This window comes from Schistocerca serialis, chromosome 5 (genome assembly GCF_023864345.2).
Source record: "Schistocerca serialis cubense isolate TAMUIC-IGC-003099 chromosome 5, iqSchSeri2.2, whole genome shotgun sequence".
In the NCBI taxonomy this organism is placed as follows: Eukaryota; Metazoa; Arthropoda; class Insecta; order Orthoptera; family Acrididae; genus Schistocerca; species Schistocerca serialis.
This window is the reverse complement of record NC_064642.1, coordinates 631,460,720-631,479,554: the sequence shown is the minus strand read 5'-3', so window position 1 is coordinate 631,479,554 and position 18,835 is coordinate 631,460,720. Positions and strand designations below refer to the sequence as shown.

Below are 18,835 nucleotides of genomic sequence, written 5' to 3'. Positions count from 1 at the left end.
TGAATACCTGAACACTCCATCACTTCACTTCCCTCACCACTCAAACAAGTTTCACACCTTATCGAGATGCTGTGGTGAGTTTCTGAGGCACTAATGTTAACTGCCCAGGAAGCACAGCCATCTACACAGCAGATGATGCCATAAGCTCATTCCTAACACAATCTGCATCTGGAGTGCAGATGTCAGACTAACTGTGGCCTATCTTGCACTGCCAGCACTGCTGACAGTCACAGATGACATAAAACCTGAAGGGATTAGAAGAGAAACAAAACAGAGAAGGTTTATAATTTCTTATGCAGAGTCTTGAGATGAAGCTCCTAGTCCAGAATAAGCCAGGGGGTAAAGACACCCCTGAAGAAGAGTCCCACAAGACCAGCAGGGAGTTGGTTCTCCTCTCTGTGCAATTACACTAGCTGCTTGTGGCCATCAGTCAGAGCCTCATTGTTCTCTCACCAGCCATCAGTATTGCTGCATCCTAGGTGCCACCATTAGTCAAGCCAATGCTCACATCTGTCACCAATGCCTGCCAGTGTCGTCACCAGCTCATCACGTCTGCACCAGCACATTTCATTGGCCTTGCTGCACCCAGACGGCTGCCGCTAATCAAATGCCGCCTCGCCAGTGACTGCTGATGCCTGTCAATGCCTGCAACTGTCAGCTCATTGGGCTACCAACAATGACAACCTCACTGGGTGCCAGTCAAGCACCTCTTGCTACAGCATCCACCACCAGGCACTTACTGCACACTACAGAGATCACTGGCCAGCAGCTGCACCCATGTCACAGCACTACACTGGGTCAGATTACTCCAGGGAGAGCCTCTAATATTGCAGTACCATGTGTTATACATTTTTAACCATTGTACAATAAACTCCTGCAGATATCATCTGGGAACTCCTGTTTTTATTTTCTGTGTGCTTGTCAAGATGCAAGGACAGAAAAAGGGCAGGATTTGGTCACAACAATTTGCAATGCATAATAAAGTAAATCTAGGTGGGTAAGTAAGCTCAATGAATTACAGTACTGTTCAGACAAAGTCAACTGCAGCGTGCTGTGTATTAATGGGCTTTGGCTGCAAAACTCGGAAATAAACTTAGTGTACCTTATGGTTACATATTAGCCACAAATTATTGATGAATGAATATTGCACATGATGGAGTGCCAATTACACTAGTGAAAATCTAAATTTGCAGCACTCATGGTAGACCTAACCAAGCACTGCAATGAAGGTGCATTTGAAGTGACAACTGTGATACTGCATATCCAAAAAATTATCACTGCTTCCATGTACCATACATCAACCTCTGATGAAGTTCTTGTTGATAAACTAAAAATGTATTAATCAAATTTTTCATAAAACACAAGACGCACAAAATATTTATTGCAGAGGACTTAAACACATACACAAGAGAAAGTAGAAAAATGTAAATCACATGATTGGCTTAAAGCACTAAACTGCTACTATATAACTGGAAGACATGCCGTATTAGATGCATCGCTTGACATTGTAATTAGTAATGTACTTAGGGCTCAACTAAAGTAGCATGTTTTTAAGTTGGAGTTTCCTGATCATAATGGGATATGGATCAGAAAACGCAGAATACTTAACAGTTAGTAACATACAGAATATTAAATGAGAGTAATATTGAGGTTAAGGTGGAAGATTGACCAAATATACAGCAAAACATAAAAAAAATCTTGATGAATGTCTCTTTATGTTTTGTATATCATTACAAATGCAATAGATCACAAAAAGATGTGCTCCTAGCAGCAGACAAAAACCACAGCACTCTAACAGGTGGTACATTAAAAAGCTCAAGCAAATGATACTGCTTCTTGTGCACAAAGATAAGAATGTTAAAAGTAAGGAAGCCATGATAAACTATATAACTCTTAACAAGTTGTACAAATATGAAATAGAATCATTTAAATGTAAAGTGAATGATGAATTACCATAGCCTCAAAAAACCAATGCCAAGCAGCTTGCAATACTGTAAAAAGTAAGATCAATATGGGTAAAGCACAGTCCCAATAAGTTGGACTGTACTTAATGAATACTTTATAAACTGTGTCAGCTCCCATTTTTCATGCAATAAAAATAATTCTAATAGTTGTTCAGCAACAAGAAACAGCAAACAAAAATTTATCCACATCAAAATCACCTTAGATAGCATCACCAAAACTGTAAATAAACATAAAATCTTGAAGACATGATTACTATGTGATTAGTAACAGTATTATTAAACAATGAGTCTCTGCAATCATAATGCTACAAATGTGTCTGGCAAATCATATTTTTGATGGAAGTGTATTCTCTGATTGTCTGAAAATGACTGTTACACTCTCAGTCTATAAGAAAGGTGACAGAAAAATCACAAACAATTATAGATTATATCAGTAGCTTCCATTACATCAAAAGTTCTACATACGGTTCACATATGAAAATTTACAATTATTTTGAAAGTAGTAAATTGCTTAGTGACAGCCAATTTAGCTTTCGAACACAGCTGTCAACAACAAAAATTGAATGTCTGCTCAGTAACATGCATGAAGGATATGAGTACAAGAAAAAGACACATGTAAACTTTTGGATTCCCCTAAGCCTTCAACTGTGTCACAAATGATATAATGATAAAAGGTCTAGAGCATTGTGGCATTGTAGATAAACCATTACAACTACTTCAGCCATGTTTAAACAAAAGGATACCATTAGTAAAGACAAACAACCAAAAGCCAACACCCATGGAAAGAGTGATCCCACAAGGCTCAGTGCTTGGACCTTTCCTTTACTCTGTGTGTAAACTACATGCCTTGTGACAACATACTGTATGCTGATGACAAGACATTAATTACAGTTGGAACAAATCTATGAGATGTCTTACAATACAACAAAGTAACGACTGAAATGAGCAATGACTGGTCCAAGACCAATCTTTTATCTATGAATAGAATAAAATCTGAAGAAATTTACTTCATCCTGAAGACATTCAAACAAGATACAAAAAATCTCAAATTAACTGAGATTGCACGTAGATCACAGACTTACACGGGATAGATGTACCAACTACCTGCAAGGCAAACTTGTTTATACTGGTTCTCTTTTCCTAATACATGTTGTTAATAAAATTTATTGGTAAAAACTTCAGCAATATTAAGAAAAGGATGTATGGGGGAGACACTGAGTCACAGACAGGAATAAAAAAGCCTTGTTGGCCAGAGACAGTGGTCATGTGTGTGTGAGTTGTGCTTGTGTGAATATGTTTGTGCTTTCTGCTTTACAAGAAGGCCTTTTGGCTGAAAACTGAAATGTATAGCAGTCTTTTTGTTGTGCCTGTCTGCAACACAACATCTCCACTATATGGTGAGCTGGAGTCTATCCTTTTCATAATATTGTCATTATTCCATCTTCAATTTTCCATTGTTTAGTAAAAACCTCTTAATTTCTGCTAAGTTTTCTTTCTTTCATTCACAACTCCAATATAGAATACTACTTTGGGGTAACTCAGTGGGTTCATGTATCATCAAGCGGCAGAAGAAAGCAGTTAGATGTGTAATACGTCTAGCACTGAGACGAAGCTACAAAAATTACTTTCAGAACTTGAGATAGATCTGTTTGTCTATCACAGTTTAATATATGCTAAATAACACATAAAGAATTTTAACTTAAGATCCCAAGTGCTTGTCTATAATACTACAAACAGTAGCATCCATACTCAAGGCTGACACAACAGATAAAACTTTGAAATTCTATAACAAACTCTCAAAGACAGTGAGAGATTTACCCACACATAACTTCAAGCATATCATAGATCTGTGGTTCAAATGTATGCCAACTACTCAACAGATAAGTTTCTTGACAGTGACACACAAGAGATATGCAAGAAGCAGCTGATAACCGTACCATGAACTACGCCAATATCTGTGTGATAGTAACATATTATTTGTCACAGATTATTTACACTCTTTGCTACACAGATACTTAAGTTAAAATGTAATTACCTATGATACAATTGTATACGTGTTTATTATAATGCAGTATTATTCACACTGTATAGTACCACTTTACATGACTATTGATATTTATGTAAAATAATTATTAATGTATTGTTTTATGTATTGAACTATCTGATGAAGCCACCTGTGTTGGTAAACATACCGAAAGGCAAATAAAGATTCTATTCTGAAAAGGGTAATTTTCATCCTGCTACTGAACTTAGGTATTTGGCAGATATGTTTCTATACTGAAACAGATATCAAATTGCTCTGAAAAATACCTAAGTCCCCTAACTCAGAAGAAAATTATTTCCTTGGTGGTAACAGGAATGACACATGAATTAATTCATGACATTAAAAGTGCACAGTTTTTTGTCTTATATGGCATCATGTAAGAGATTAGCAAAATTCAACAATTAATAGGAGTCTTTTAATATGTTATAATAATCAAAGGTGCTTCTGCAAACTGTTCAGAGGTAAAGAAATGCATACCATTTAGATAATTTACCCAGATCGAAGATCAATCTTCATCAATTAAATGATTGAATCTAAAGATTGGTAGGGAGTACATCTGAAAAAATTATATCAGGCCATTCATTTTTGGTATCATAGCAGATGCAATGGCATCCAAACATGGATCAAGAAATTAGCATCTCATATGTTTCATCTAATGTGTGAGTCTCAGTTTAATATAACCCTTAAAAATACTGTAGAGGATCATCAAGGAACAGCTCCATTTTCTGAAATAATTGACAGCCTCTAAGATTTCTTTTTACCGTAGCATGTTTAAAAAAATTGTCCCATGAGTTCTATTTATGAGGTAGCCTACCTGTAAGGCACATTATCTCACTGAACCGATACGAAATGCTAAGTGATGCACGATGATAGTGTTTGGTGTGCTCAACTGCACGGTCATCAGCACCTGTATGAATTCCCAGTTTTTACACAGCCCTTTTTTTTCACAGCCCAGTCTAGCCACTGTCACAAATGATGAGGACAACACAAACACCCAGTCCTGGGGCAGACCATCCGGGAATCGAACCCAGGAACCCGTGATACAGAGGCAGCAATGCTAGCCACTGGACCACGAGCTGCGGACTTGATGCACGATGCGACTCACCTACAACGTAGTAGCAACCCCCATTGGTGGAGTGTATAGAAATGTAGTTGCAGGGATGTAACTGGTTAACACTGGAATATGACACTGACTTCATATCGCCCAGCAAAACAGGGAGTGCTAGTTGTTCCACATAGCTTTAGCCGATGCGACTCACCTACAACGTAGTAGCAACCCCCATTGGTGGAGTGTATAGAAATGTAGTTGCAGGGGTGTAACTGGTTAACACTGGAATATGACACTGACTTCATATCGCCCAGCAAAACAGGGAGTGCTAGTTGTTCCACATAGCTTTATTGTACGACACAAATTTCGAGTCATCAGCAAAAAAATAATTCATTTCATTGAAGCAAACATACGTTCGTCTCTGTACTTAATTTCTTAGTAAAGCTTTTACTTTTTATGTAAAAAATTAAGAGTCACAGTTTCTAGATTAGCATGTGTTCTCCACTATGCAGTCTTTTCGATTCTAAGAAGACTATTTGGTGAAAGAAAAATGATTTTTTATTTATTAGTCCCACATCACAGCTTGATAATGAACTGGTTTTCTTTTCACTGCTGCCATGCTTATTTTTATAGTTCGGAAATAAGTAAAAGACTAGGCATATTATGAAAAATGTGCAGTGAGTAATTTAGTCGCTGGCCAGTTTACGTTTGGTACATGGTTTTCTTGTTGCAGCAAACGGCAAATTTCGCCAAACAGGCTACGCACTACTTGCTAAGAAATTGCGAACACGACGGACAACGTGTGAGTAATGCAGTTTAGAAAACCAAGTATCTATTCGAAACGGCAGAAGCTCCTTTCGCATAAAGCTACCCAGCACTATGTCAATTTGTGTGGGAATAATGATGGACGTCGGCGGCGATTTCTCAATTTCTCAGCTCTCCTCTTTCGACTACAGCATTCTCTTTTGCGATTAAATAGTGCGCCAAATTGTTTGGAAACTTACCCTGAGCCCAGATACGTTTCGGGGAAATAGGAAGCCGCCTTGGACGTGCTGAGGACGAACGTGGAGTGCCACGCAATCTTCTAACGGCCGGTCTCCTGCAGCCGTTGGTGCGGTGGTGACGGCATTACGAGGTCTGTTTACGGCTCGGTCACTGGAGCAGCTGATAACGACACCGCCGTCTTCCACGGCTCACTGAGGGCGGCGGGCAATGTACTGAAATGCTGCCAGTCATATCCTACCGCTGTGCGCTCGTTCTCACTTAAAATAACCGTCACAGCTTCTAGTCTGATCCCAAAAATTGCTACGTAGCCTGAAATATAATGTTCTGTTGACGTAGAAATCGTTAGAGAGGCAGTGCAAGATCGGAATGAGCCAGTTCCACAGTTACGAAATTAGAATTATATTAATACCTTCAGTTGCTAGCGGGCGTTGATATATATCAACGGGGACAGGTGAAAATGGGTGCCCCGACCAGGACCCGAACCCGGGATCTCTTGCTTACGTGGCAAGCGCTCTATCCATCTGAGCCACCGAGGGCACAGAGTAGATCGCGACTGCAGGGAGTATCTCGCGCACGCCTCCCGCGAGACCCACATTCTCACCTTGTATGTCCACACACTACATTCCATATAAGTATGTAGTTCAAAAATGGTTCAGATGGCTGTGAGCACTATGCGACTTAACTTCTGAGGTCATCAGTCGCCTAGAACTTAGAGCTAATTAAACCTAACTAACCTAAGGACATCACACACATCCATGCCCGAGGCAGGATTCGAACTTGCGACCGTAGCGGTCGCTCGGCTCCAGACTGTAGCGCATGGCCACTCCGGCCGGCAAGTATGTAGTTCCACAGTTAGTTCCATCCATATGGTCCATAGAGCCGTACATTGCTACAATAGCATTCGTCAATATAAGGACAAACGAATCACAATATCTCCACTCAGTCTTAAGCCCCTCTCAGACGCTCAATATTATTGACATAGGGCTGTGTCAATGTATTGCGCGTCGGTGCGAGGGCAAGAACGACCCAGTTTTACTGCGCAGCATTTATGTCTCAGAACCGTCGGTTAGAACTCTACCTTCATAGCGAACATGTTGGCTCTCAACGATGTTGATGTGTATTGAGGCAATATTGCTTGTCTTGTAAAACACAAGCAGAAATTATGCAGAACGGGGAAACAAACCGGAGAAGCTTTGTGTGAACATTTCAGTGGACTAGGGAATTTTGTGACAGCTTAGATTCGTAAACCACAACAACTAATTACAGATTAAACAATTGAAATGAATAATTTATCGTGTACATGTCCTATTTTATTTGTGTTTCTCTACTGCAATAACTGTTGCAAATGAAATAAAACTGATTGATAGCTTACATTATCTTGTGTCTGCCGGTGACAACTGTTACAAGACAAACATGTAGGCTTGTTCTCACTGGGCAGCACATTTGATCTTATTTGCCAAAATCTGAGAACTGCTACAAGTAAAATAACCATTTCTCCTTACTCTCGCGGCAACACGACCTTCAGTTTCCTCCGCTATTATGGACAACAAGATATCTGGCCTTTCCTGATGATTCAGGAAATCCATTCTTCAAAATAGCATATGATGCTGTCTGTATTCAAGGTCCACTTCCTAATCTTTTGTCATTTATTTTTCTTAGTTCTTTGCGAAAATTCATTTGGAGCAAACTGGATTTCTCTCAGTCTGAGGCATATGCAATATTTTGTTAAAGCTGAACAAAGCCCCAGGGGCCGATGGAATCCCTATCACATTCTATACTCAATTTAGGGCGGAGTTAGCCCCTCTTTTAAGTATAATCTATCGTAGATCCCTCGAACAAAAAACCGTGCACAGTAGCTGGAAGAAAGCACAGACAGCAACTGTCTATAACAAGGGTTGCAGAAGTGATCCGCAAAACTACCGTCCAGTATTCTTGGCATCGCTTTGTTGTAGAATCTTAGAACATATCTCTGAGCTCAAATATATTGAGGTATCTCGAACAAAACTACCTCCTTTGTCCCAACAAGAATGGATTTCGAAAAAATAGACGATGTGAAAACCCATTCGCACTTTTCTCACATGGCATCCTGAAAGCCATGAATCAAGGCAGTCAGGTACATGCAGTATTTCCCAATTTCCGAAAAGCGTATAACTCAGTACCTTATCTACGCTTATTACGAGGGTTGGAGCTTAAATAGTGGCAACTATTTATTCACAACAGATGCAAAAAAGTTTCATGTTTGCACCTGTTACTACCCTTCAAAGTAGTAAGCAGCGTTGTGTAGATTCCGTTGCCAGCGATGTGGAAGGCGTAGTATACCGTTAGCGGGGCTGTTCTGTTGATGGTGCGAATGGAGCGGTCTAAAGTTATGGTGATTCTCGTGTAGGACTGTGATGGTGTTATCCTAACGCATACGTTTCTCTGCGGCAGACCGTCGATGCATAGTATTACTGCTCGTTTTTGGAGCATCACCTGCGACCAGTTTTGCGAAAGAAGCGGCGACACTTTCTGCGCAAGCCATCCATCATTTTGCACGACAATGCGCGGGCGCATACAGCGCAAGCTGTGGCTGCTCTGTTCGGTCGATGGGACTGGGAAGCACTGTACCATCCACCATACTCCCCGGACTTAAGTCCTTGTGAATTTGATTTGATTCCGAACATGAAGGAACCATTTCGTGGTATTCGCTTCAGAACTGTTCCAGAGATTCGACAGGCAGTAGACCGCTCTATTTGCACCATCAACAGAATAGGCTCTGCTAACGGTATACTACGCCTTCCACATCGCTGGCAACGAGTTCTACACAACGCTTGTGACTACTTTGAAGGACATTAACAAGTGCAAACATGTCACTCTTTTGTATCAGTTGTGAATAAATAGTTGCCCCTATTTAAGTTCCAACCCTCGTATCAAAAGTAATTTTGTACGGGGCATCGGGCGGGATTTGTGACTGGATTGAGGACTTCTTTATAGAGAGTACGCAGCACGCTATCTTGGATGGACAGTCATCATCAAATGTAGAAGTAACTTCAGGTGTACCCCATGGAAGTGCGTAGTCCCTTGCTATTCATGTTATATACACAGACAATATGACCTCACAGACAATATTAATAGAAATGTTAGACTTTTCGCAGATGATGCAGTCATCTACAAAGAAGTGCAGTCTAAACTCATACCTTGGTAAGATTTCAAAGTGGTACAAAGATTGGCAGCTTGTTGTAAATGTTCAGAAATGTAACACTGCTCTGTTCACAAAACGAAAAGACAGTATGCTACGAATATAATATCAGTGAGTCACAGCTGGAATCGGCGAAGTCATGCAAATACCTAGCTCTGACTCTTAAAAGGAATATGAACTGGAACGACCACACAGACTCAGTCATGAATGAATAAGGTATCAGACTTCGGTTTATAGACAGAACACTAGATAAATGCAATCAGTCTAAAAAAGAGATTACATACAAATTACTCGTGCTACCCACCCTATAATATTTCTCAAGTCTGTTGAATACGTACCAAATAGGACTAAAACTAAATGGCGACCGAACAGCCCATGAAAGCCCACCGGCACCGACCGGCCGCCGGATCATCCTCATCCACAGGCGTCATTGGATGCACGTTGTCAGCATATCGCTCTCCCGGCCGTATGTCAGTTTATGGGACCGGAGCAGCTGCTTCTCGATCAAGTAGGGATGAGTGCACCCCGCTTGCCAACAGCGCTCGGCAGACCGGATGGCCACCCATCCAAGTCTTACAAGGGGAGGCCGCCAATTGTGAAATTCAGATTCGATTCATACTGCGCATAATAAAAGCCCATGGCCAGAGGTGTAATGTGGCAAAGCACCAAGATGCACTTCTCAGCCGTTGTCGAGAAAATCGACAGTTAAAAAGAAACCGTTGTGGTGAAATACTCTCTACGGTCTAAAACTTTCTACAGCGTCGTGGCGCTGCGGTAAGCGCTCGGGTTCGTAATCCGAAGGTCACAGGATCGAATCCCGCGGGATGCATTTTTTTTTGTCATTCAAATATATATATATATATATATATATATTAGTTTTTTGTAATTCAAATATATATATATATATATATATATTTGAATTACAAAAAACTAATAATAAAAAAAGTTGCATGCCGCGAATTAATGAATTCCTTATGCATGTTGGTGAAGGCGGATTGCTCTCCAATTGTACCGCCTCCATTTTTCCGTTTGTTTAACAGGGTGTACCAAAGCTCTCACGCCCGCACTGATTTTGGACGATGTTATAAGTTGCGCTAGGGACCGCATCTACCTTCTTTCGAAGTTAGCAGGCAACTACGCTGTTATGCGGCGGCTCGTTTCGGCCCATTCAACATCTGTCCATCAAGTGTAACGAGCGAGTAACGGAGTTTATAATTCATACCTGCCACAGCAAATTTGTGTGTCGTGAGGTCTCTATTCTAATTCGAACGTTTGACTTACGCTATACGTATTCATTTCGGAATATCGTTTCTACGTCTTCCGTTAACTATACGTGGTAAACATTATGAAGACAATTAATAACATTTGTGAAATACAACTTTGTTTGCGGAAAACATAATGATGTTGGAAGTCGCCAGTTTTTCCACGACAAACGACTTTCAACAACTTATTATATGCATAATTGTTGCAACTGATTGCCTGGAATTATATATATATAGTGTGTGTGTGTGTGTGTATATATATATATATATATATATATATATATATATATATATATATATATACATTTGAATTACAAAAAACAAATACTAAAAAAAAAAAAGTTGCATGGCGCGAGATTCGATCCGGCATCTTTCGGATTACAAACCCGAGCGTTTACCGCTGCGCCACAACGCTGTAGAAAATTGTAAATCATAGAGAGTATTTCACCGAAACGGTTTCTTTTTAACTGTCGGTTTTCTCGACAACGGCTGAGAAGTGCATCTTAGTGCTTTGCCACATTATACCTCTGGCCATGAGCTTTTATTATGCGCAGTACGAATCGAATCTGAATTTCACAATTGGCGGCCTCCCCTTGTTAGCCCAGCCCGACAGCGCTAAACTTCGGTGATCTGACGGGAAGCAGTGTTACCCCTGCGGCAAGGCCGATGGCACGAAGTAGGGCTAGCGAGGGATATTGAAGGTATACAGAGAAGGGCAGCACGAATGGTCGGACGAGTGATAGAGTGTCGGTTGCATCTCGTTGTTTCTCACGCACCGACATAGTTACGTAACGCACCACTATGTTACGCGCTAGAATGCGGAGCCCTCTATCGGCAGAGGGCTGCAAATATGTATACATAAACAATTAAGATGTTGAATGTTAATCATGTTTGGCTTACTTAAAAAGCTTTAAGAGTTCTCACATAAAATTTTGGAGACATTACTTTTTAGTACATCCTCGTGTTTTTGTTTTACTAATGTGAATAGGAAGTGCACCATTTTGATTAAACACTGTGTAATTACGTCGTTTTGTAATTAACTCGAGAGTATTCAACAAGTTATTCGGAAGAAATATATTTGTGAAAACACCAATACCGTTGGACTGTCGCTGAAAATTAAAAATCCGAAACAGTAAAATGAGTGAGGACGATGGAAAAAATCCTGCTGGAATATAACAAAAATAATCGGGAAAAAAACTCGAGATTAATACTTCTCATAGTGGAGAACTGAACTGGCAGACTGTTGAAGATAGAGGGAAACTACATCAAGAAAGTCTACTAGCATATTTTCAAGAACTGACTTTAAATGACGACTCTAGGAATATAGTTGCCTTACAAATAGGTCCCATAGGGATCGTGGGGACAAGATTACGTTAATTACAGCATACACTGAGGCATTTAAAAAATTACTCTTCCCAAAATCCAAATGTGAGTTACCCGGGAAAAAGTCCTAGTAACTGGTACAGTGGGATGTACCCTCGTCATGCACTTCACATTGGTTCACAGAGTATGGATGCAGATACCATTCTTTCACGGTGCTGGCTCCTTCAGTATATTGCGCTTACGCCAACACCGATCTCAGACTGTCAATATTATTGCACCATACTCAGTACTGAGCTTGTGAGTGTCCCTTAATTGTTGCACAGAAATGAGTGAGGACTGAGGTACTGAGCCATAAAAATCATTGACTGCTTGCCCAGTTGTGTGAAGAATATACACCGGTAACAAAATTAACTTCAAGCCCAAACTGGAATCATACCAGCTTGATACCTCATCCTCAACAGAACAGTTTATGCAACGACGGTATACCAGTCGCAGCCGTGAAATATGGTATAAGAACAGTGGTCATGAGCAGACCCTGACCAATAAGGACCGATGAGAAATGTCGAAAGTTGCCTACAAGAATATTACAAAACTGTTATGGCTTTCGTGGTCATCTGTTGAAAAACTGTGCGTTGGTTTCTGTCTTGGGTACTTCGGCCATTGGTTGTTTGATGATTTTTATAACCTTTCGCCGGCATGCGTGGCTGCCATTGTCAAAGCTTCACGCACCATTGAGAACGACGTCTTTCGCAATGGCACTGTTGTAAAAAAAAAAAAAAAAAAGGTTCAAATGGCTCTGAGCACTATGGGACTTGACTTCTGAGGTCATCAGTCCCCTAGAACTTAGAACTACTTAAACCTAACTAACCTAAGGACATCACACACATCCATGCCCCAGGCAGGTTTCGAACCTGCGACCATAGCGGTCGCGCGGTTCCAGACTGTAGTGCCTAGAACCGCTCGCCACTCCGACCGGCTGTTGTGCAAAACATTCTTGGACTTCTCGCCTCGGCAGTTCAGCGTAAAACCTCGAGCTTTTGGCGAGTACCCCCATCGTCTCCACTAGGAACAACTGAGCGTCGAAACTGTTGTTATGATGGCCCTATATAGTCCATAGACAGCTTCTGATAATTACATAATGCTATCGCAGATGGCGTCAACGTCTGCACAGGCGACGCCCCGCCCCAACGCAGCGTCAACATGGCGACGAATATATCTCTGCCTCTTCTCTGCAACGACAGCTCGCTTCCATGCACCGCTAAGATAATATCCGCTGTTACAGTTGAAGATCCTCTCCCACAGTTTTATTTCTAAAGCCTCTTTAATACGAGGGTAATCCCAAAAGTAAGGTCTCCAATTTTTTATAAGTACATGGATTTGTTTATTTCTACAATGGTTTACATCAGTTTACGGCTTGAACATTTAGCTATTTTTCGACATAATCACCATTTCTGTCGATGCATTTTTGTAGACGCTGTGGCAGTTTTTGTATGCCCATGTCATACCAGCTCGCCGCCATGCTGTTCAGAAAGTTACGAACCTCTTCTGTCACCTCGTCGTCGGAGCTGAACACTGGTGAAGAGGGCTTATGCTGTTTCGGATTCCGATAACTTGAAACAGGAGTTGGATCCCCTTAAGGTTGTTTTCAGGCAGAATGGGTATTCTGATCACCAAATTACTCGTGCTTTTCAATTTGGACCCCCACGAGAACCAACAGTGGACACTTCCAAATCAGTTGCTTTTTTACCCTCCGTGGGAAGTATTTCTTCGAAAATTTCAAGAATACTCAGGAAATATGATATTAAAAGCGTCCTTATGTCTTTGGCCAAAACTAGATCCCTTCTTGTATCGGTTAAAGATGATTTGAGACTGAGGAAGCCTGGGGTATACAAGATTCCCTGTCACTGCGAAAAGGCCTACATTGGACAGACTATTCGTACAGCTCACGATCGATGTGTGGAACATCAATGGCATACACGTCTGCTCCAGCTGGAAAAATCAGCCGTTGCTGAACACTGTCTTAATGAAGGACACATTATGTTGTATAATGAGACGCAAATTATTGCCTCGGCTTCCCGTTACTGGGATTGTGTATTGAAAGAATCAATTGAAATACGTCTGTCTGATGATATTATTAATAGAGATAAAGGTTTTCCTTTAAGTAAGACGTGGAATCCTATTTTATCACAGATAAAACAACGGTCTGGTTTCCGACCGGCTGCATTTTAATTTTGCGATTCCTCGCTTTTGACAGTTTTCACCGTTGGCGCTGCTGCAATTCTTCGCCTCACAGAGGGCAGATCTTCCGTTGTTCGCGCAAGCGTAACGGCCAGTACCCGCGGTATAAAGGAGCCGCCGAATCTGAGGTCTCTTCAGTTCCGGCGTGATTGTGCACTCAATCTCACCTGAAGATGGCGGCCAGATGGTCCGCCGAAATATCGTGTTGTCGTCAGGACGATGGAACCCGGCTGCAAACCCGTGAAAATCATCAGCATTTTGCGTTTGTTTGTGATACTGTGAAGAGTGAACAAGAAATGAATACATTAAGCAGATTCAGAAGGATATAGGTTACTGTAGTACTTCACAGATAAAGAACCTTGCACAGGATAGATTAGCATGGAGAGTGCATCAAATCGGTCTTCGGACTGAAGACCACAAGAACATGTGACTGTTTCAGCCTACGTCGTTTGGTATGATCATAGAGGGTATGAACTGGTAAACAATTCATTTTTAGGCAAAGAATTTCTGTCGACAATATTAACACACAACTCCGTAATAATGCACAACAAACTGGAGCAAAACAAAACATGCAAATAAAACTATTGCGCTAATCTGTACTACATCAAATGTTGTTTAATGTGTGCATATCATTAGGCCTCCGTATTACTAGATTTAAAGTCACTAGCTCCGTTTTTTTGTCTGCACATGAAGTTTAATCTCAGGAATTACCGTAGGGATTTTTATATGGTTTTCACTAATAGACACACTGAATCAGTAGGAGGGGTTGTGAATATAATTTACTATCGCTAAGTATTGGTGAAGGTGTAATTACGTTTTATTATCTGTTCAATTTTTAACTGGCCTCTGGAGTGACGTCTCAAGGTAAGCTGGTCAGCTGCAGAGGCGGCGGCGACGGCATGTGGCGGAAAGGCGGTTACAGCCGCCGCCACTCCAGAGAGAAGCGAAGCTCGTCCAGGGATTGTAATCCGTTCATCATGAGAATAAATCTGATGTAAACAAACACAAACGCGATGATTGGTCAGAAGCCGGAGCACACGTACATTGGTGTTGTTACGCTCTTGGAAGTAGGTCCTACTTACGTATTAGATATATTAGATATATTATTATTAAGTTACGTTAAGTGGAACTTTAAAATATTCCTATGTATTAATAGCCAACAACGTTTTTCTTAATCACGCTTTAGCTACGTAGTTTTTATTTCAAAAATCGTGTACAATCACAGCCTCTGCAGCATTGTGCTCTGATTGTCCTGCTGTTAATGCGCAGTATGAAAATGGCTGAGGCTGTTTTCTGTTCCGTAGTGAAACACACGTGTGGAATACGGTTAAAAAGGGCCGAGAAATAGGTTGTTCTTAATATTTTCATGAATTTACGAAGATAATCGGGTTTGAAGATTTCCCAGCGACTGTATGTAATACAGTTGATTTCTAAATCTACAGGGTGTTACAAAAAGGTACGGCCAAACTTTCAGGAAACATTCCTCACATACAAATAAAGAAAAGATGTTATGTGGACATGTGTCTGGAAACGCTTAGTTTCCATGTTAGAGCTCATTTTAGTTTCGTCAGTATGTACTGTACTTCCTCGATTCACCGCCAGTTGGCCCAATTGAAGGAAGGTAATGTTGGCTTCGGTGCTTGTATTGACATGCGACTCATTGCTCTACAGTACTAGCATCAAGCACATCAGTACGTAGCATCAACAGGTTAGTGTTCATCACGAACGTGGTTTTGCAGTCAGTGCAATGTTTACAAATGAGGAGTTTGCAGATGCCCATTTGATGTATGGATTAGCACGGGGCAATAGCTGTGGCGCGGTACGTTTGTATCGAGACAGATTTCCAGAACGAAGGTGTCTCGACAGGAAGACGTTCGAAGCAATTGATCGGCGTCTTAGGGAGCACGGAACATCCCAGCCTATGACTCGCGACTGGGGAAGACCTAGAACGACGAGGACACCTGCAATGGACGAGGCAATTCTTCGTGCAGTTGACGATAACCCTAATGTCAGCGTCAGAGAAGTTGCTGCTGTACAAGGTAACGTTGACCACGTCACTGTCTGGAGTGTGCTATGGGAGAACCAGTTTTTTTCCGTGCCATGTACAGCGTGTGCAGGCACTATCAGCAGCTGATTGGCCCCCACGGGTACGCTTCTGCGAATGGTTCATCCAACAAAGTGTCAATCCTCATTTCAGTGCAAATGTTCTCTTTACGGATGAGGCTTCATTCCAACGTGATCAAATTGTAAATTTTCACAATCAACTTGTGTGGGCTGACGAGAATCCGCACGCAATTGTGCAATCACGTTATCAACACAGATTTTCTGTGAACGTTTGGGTAGGCATTGTTGGTGATGTCTTGATTGGGCCCCATGTTCTTCCAACTACGCTCAATGGAGCACGTTATCATGATTTCATACAGGATACTCTACCTGTGCTGCTAGAACATGTGCCTTTACAAGTACGACACAACATGTGGTTCAAGCACGATGGAGATCCTGTACATTTCAGTCGAAGTGTTCGTACGCTTCTCAACAACAGATTCGGTGACCGATGGATTGGTAGAGGCGGACCAATTCCACGGCCTCCACGCTCTCCTGACTTCAACCCTCTAGACTTTCATTTATGGGGCATTTGAAACCTCTTGTCTACGCAACCCCGGTACCAAATGTAGAGACTTTTCGTGCTCGTATTGTGGTCGGCTGTGATACAATACGCCATTCTCCAGGGCTACATCAGCGCATCAGGGATTCCATGCGACGGAGGGTCATGTATCCTCGCGAACGGCGGACACTTTGAACATTTCCTGTAATAAAGTGTTTGAAGTCACGCTGGTACATTCTGTTGCTGTGTGTTTCCATTCCATGATTAGTGTGCTTTGAAGAGAAGTAATAAAATGAGCTCTAACATGGATTGTAAGCGTTTCCGGACACATGTCCACATAACATATTTTCTTTCTTTGTGTGTGAGGAATGTTTCCTGAAAGTTTGGCCGTACCTTTTTGTAACACCCTGTATATTGTATGTGAAGCTCAGTCTGTGGCGTAACGGAATCTCAACTAGATACACTTTATGGTTCGTTGGTTTGCATCACCCTACTATCTTTTTTTTCCCGGTCAATTTGTAATACCTAAATCTCGTAGTTATAAAACTCATCATCATTTTTTTTTGCGAATAATGCTCGTCTTCTTGTTTCTAATTACATATTGGACGCAAAATTCCTGTTTCATTTCAAATATAAATTCTTAATTATTGATGTTTTATGGAAGACTGTTCATAAAAGTTGCTTGAATTAAGAAAACATAACAATTTAATGTTTAAGGCAAAAATGAAAAACCAAATCCTCTTTATTTGGACTATGCCCATCGTTTAATGCTACAGAAACATAAAAAACAATCCTTTTTACAGCATCGAGCAAATCATACAAATGCTGCATTTTTACATTTGCTACTGTGCAATTACAATACGAAACCAATAGAACTGATCTGGAGCCAAGTTGCGGGCTTTAGCCCGAGAAGTAACAGACTAACGCACGCAGCTTTTTCCCACGTCACTGCCGAACGCTGGCGGGGTATAGAACGGCTCGTCATCAAAGAAGAAGAGAAAATGAGGCGCCTGGTTGGCTTCGTGGACTCTGTTGTTGACAGACTCGTTATCAACCTAGCACGTGACACCTCTAGAAATGAAATGTGTTTCTCGGATTCGGATAAGGAAGGAGCTAAGAGGTTACCAGACTACTGACTGTAATTAATACCTTCAGTGGCTGCAATATCAACAGCACGGTGAAATCCCTACAGTATGCTTTTGCATTACACACAACTCGCTCGGAAAAATTACCCTACCTTTAAGTTAGAAATTTTCATCACTCTTGTTTGTAATTAGAGTACCATGTCAGGTGCGAATGAGTGCACTTCATGCTTTCCGTCTGGCCACATAAGAAGCGCGCAGTAGTGCTGGAGTTACTCCCAATATTATTTCATTCGCTTAAAAAATTAAATGACATTCGAAGCTACACTCCTGGAAATTGAAATAAGAACACCGTGAATTCATTGTCCCAGGAAGGGGAAACTTTATTGACACATTCCTGGGGTCAGATACATCACATGATCACACTGACAGAACCACAGGCACATAGACACAGGCAACAGAGCATGCACAATGTCGGCACTAGTACAGTGTATATCCACCTTTCGCAGCAATGCAGGCTGCTATTCTCCCATGGAGACGATCGTAGAGATGCTGGATGTAGTCCTGTGGAACGGCTTGCCATGCCATTTCCACCTGGCGCCTCAGTTGGACCAGCGTTCGTGCTGGACGTGCAGACCGCGTAGACGACGCTTCATCCAGTCCCAAACATGCTCAATGGGGGACAGATCCGGAGATCTTGCTGGCCAGGGTAGTTGACGTACACCTTCTAGAGCACGTTGGGTGGCACGGGATACATGTGGACATGCATTGTCCTGTTGGAACAGCAAGTTCCCTTGCCGGTCTAGGAATGGTAGAACGATGGGTTCGATGACGGTTTGGATGTACCGTGCACTATTCAGTGTCCCCTCGACGATCACCAGTGGTGTACGGCCAGTGTAGGAGATCGCTCCCCACACCATGATGCCGGGTGTTGGCCCTGTGTGCCTCGGTCGTATGCAGTCCTGATTGTGGCGCTCACCTGCACGGCGCCAAACACGCATACGACCATCATTGGCACCAAGGCAGAAGCGACTCTCGTCGCTGAAGACGACACGTCTCCATTCGTCCCTCCATTCACGCCTGTCG

At 41.7% G+C, this 18,835-nt stretch overlaps 1 long non-coding RNA gene across 1 annotated transcript in view; it reads right to left on the bottom strand.

Annotated features, from left to right (window-relative positions):
- Window positions 1-6,190, bottom strand: part of LOC126480831 (uncharacterized) — a 64,904-nt gene extending 58,714 nt beyond the window's left edge. Inside the window, exon 1 of the long non-coding RNA XR_007587469.1 lies at window positions 6,061-6,190. This is a non-coding gene — a long non-coding RNA (uncharacterized LOC126480831). The remainder of the gene's footprint in view (window positions 1-6,060) is intronic.
- Between the last annotated feature and the right edge of the window lie 12,645 nt (window positions 6,191-18,835).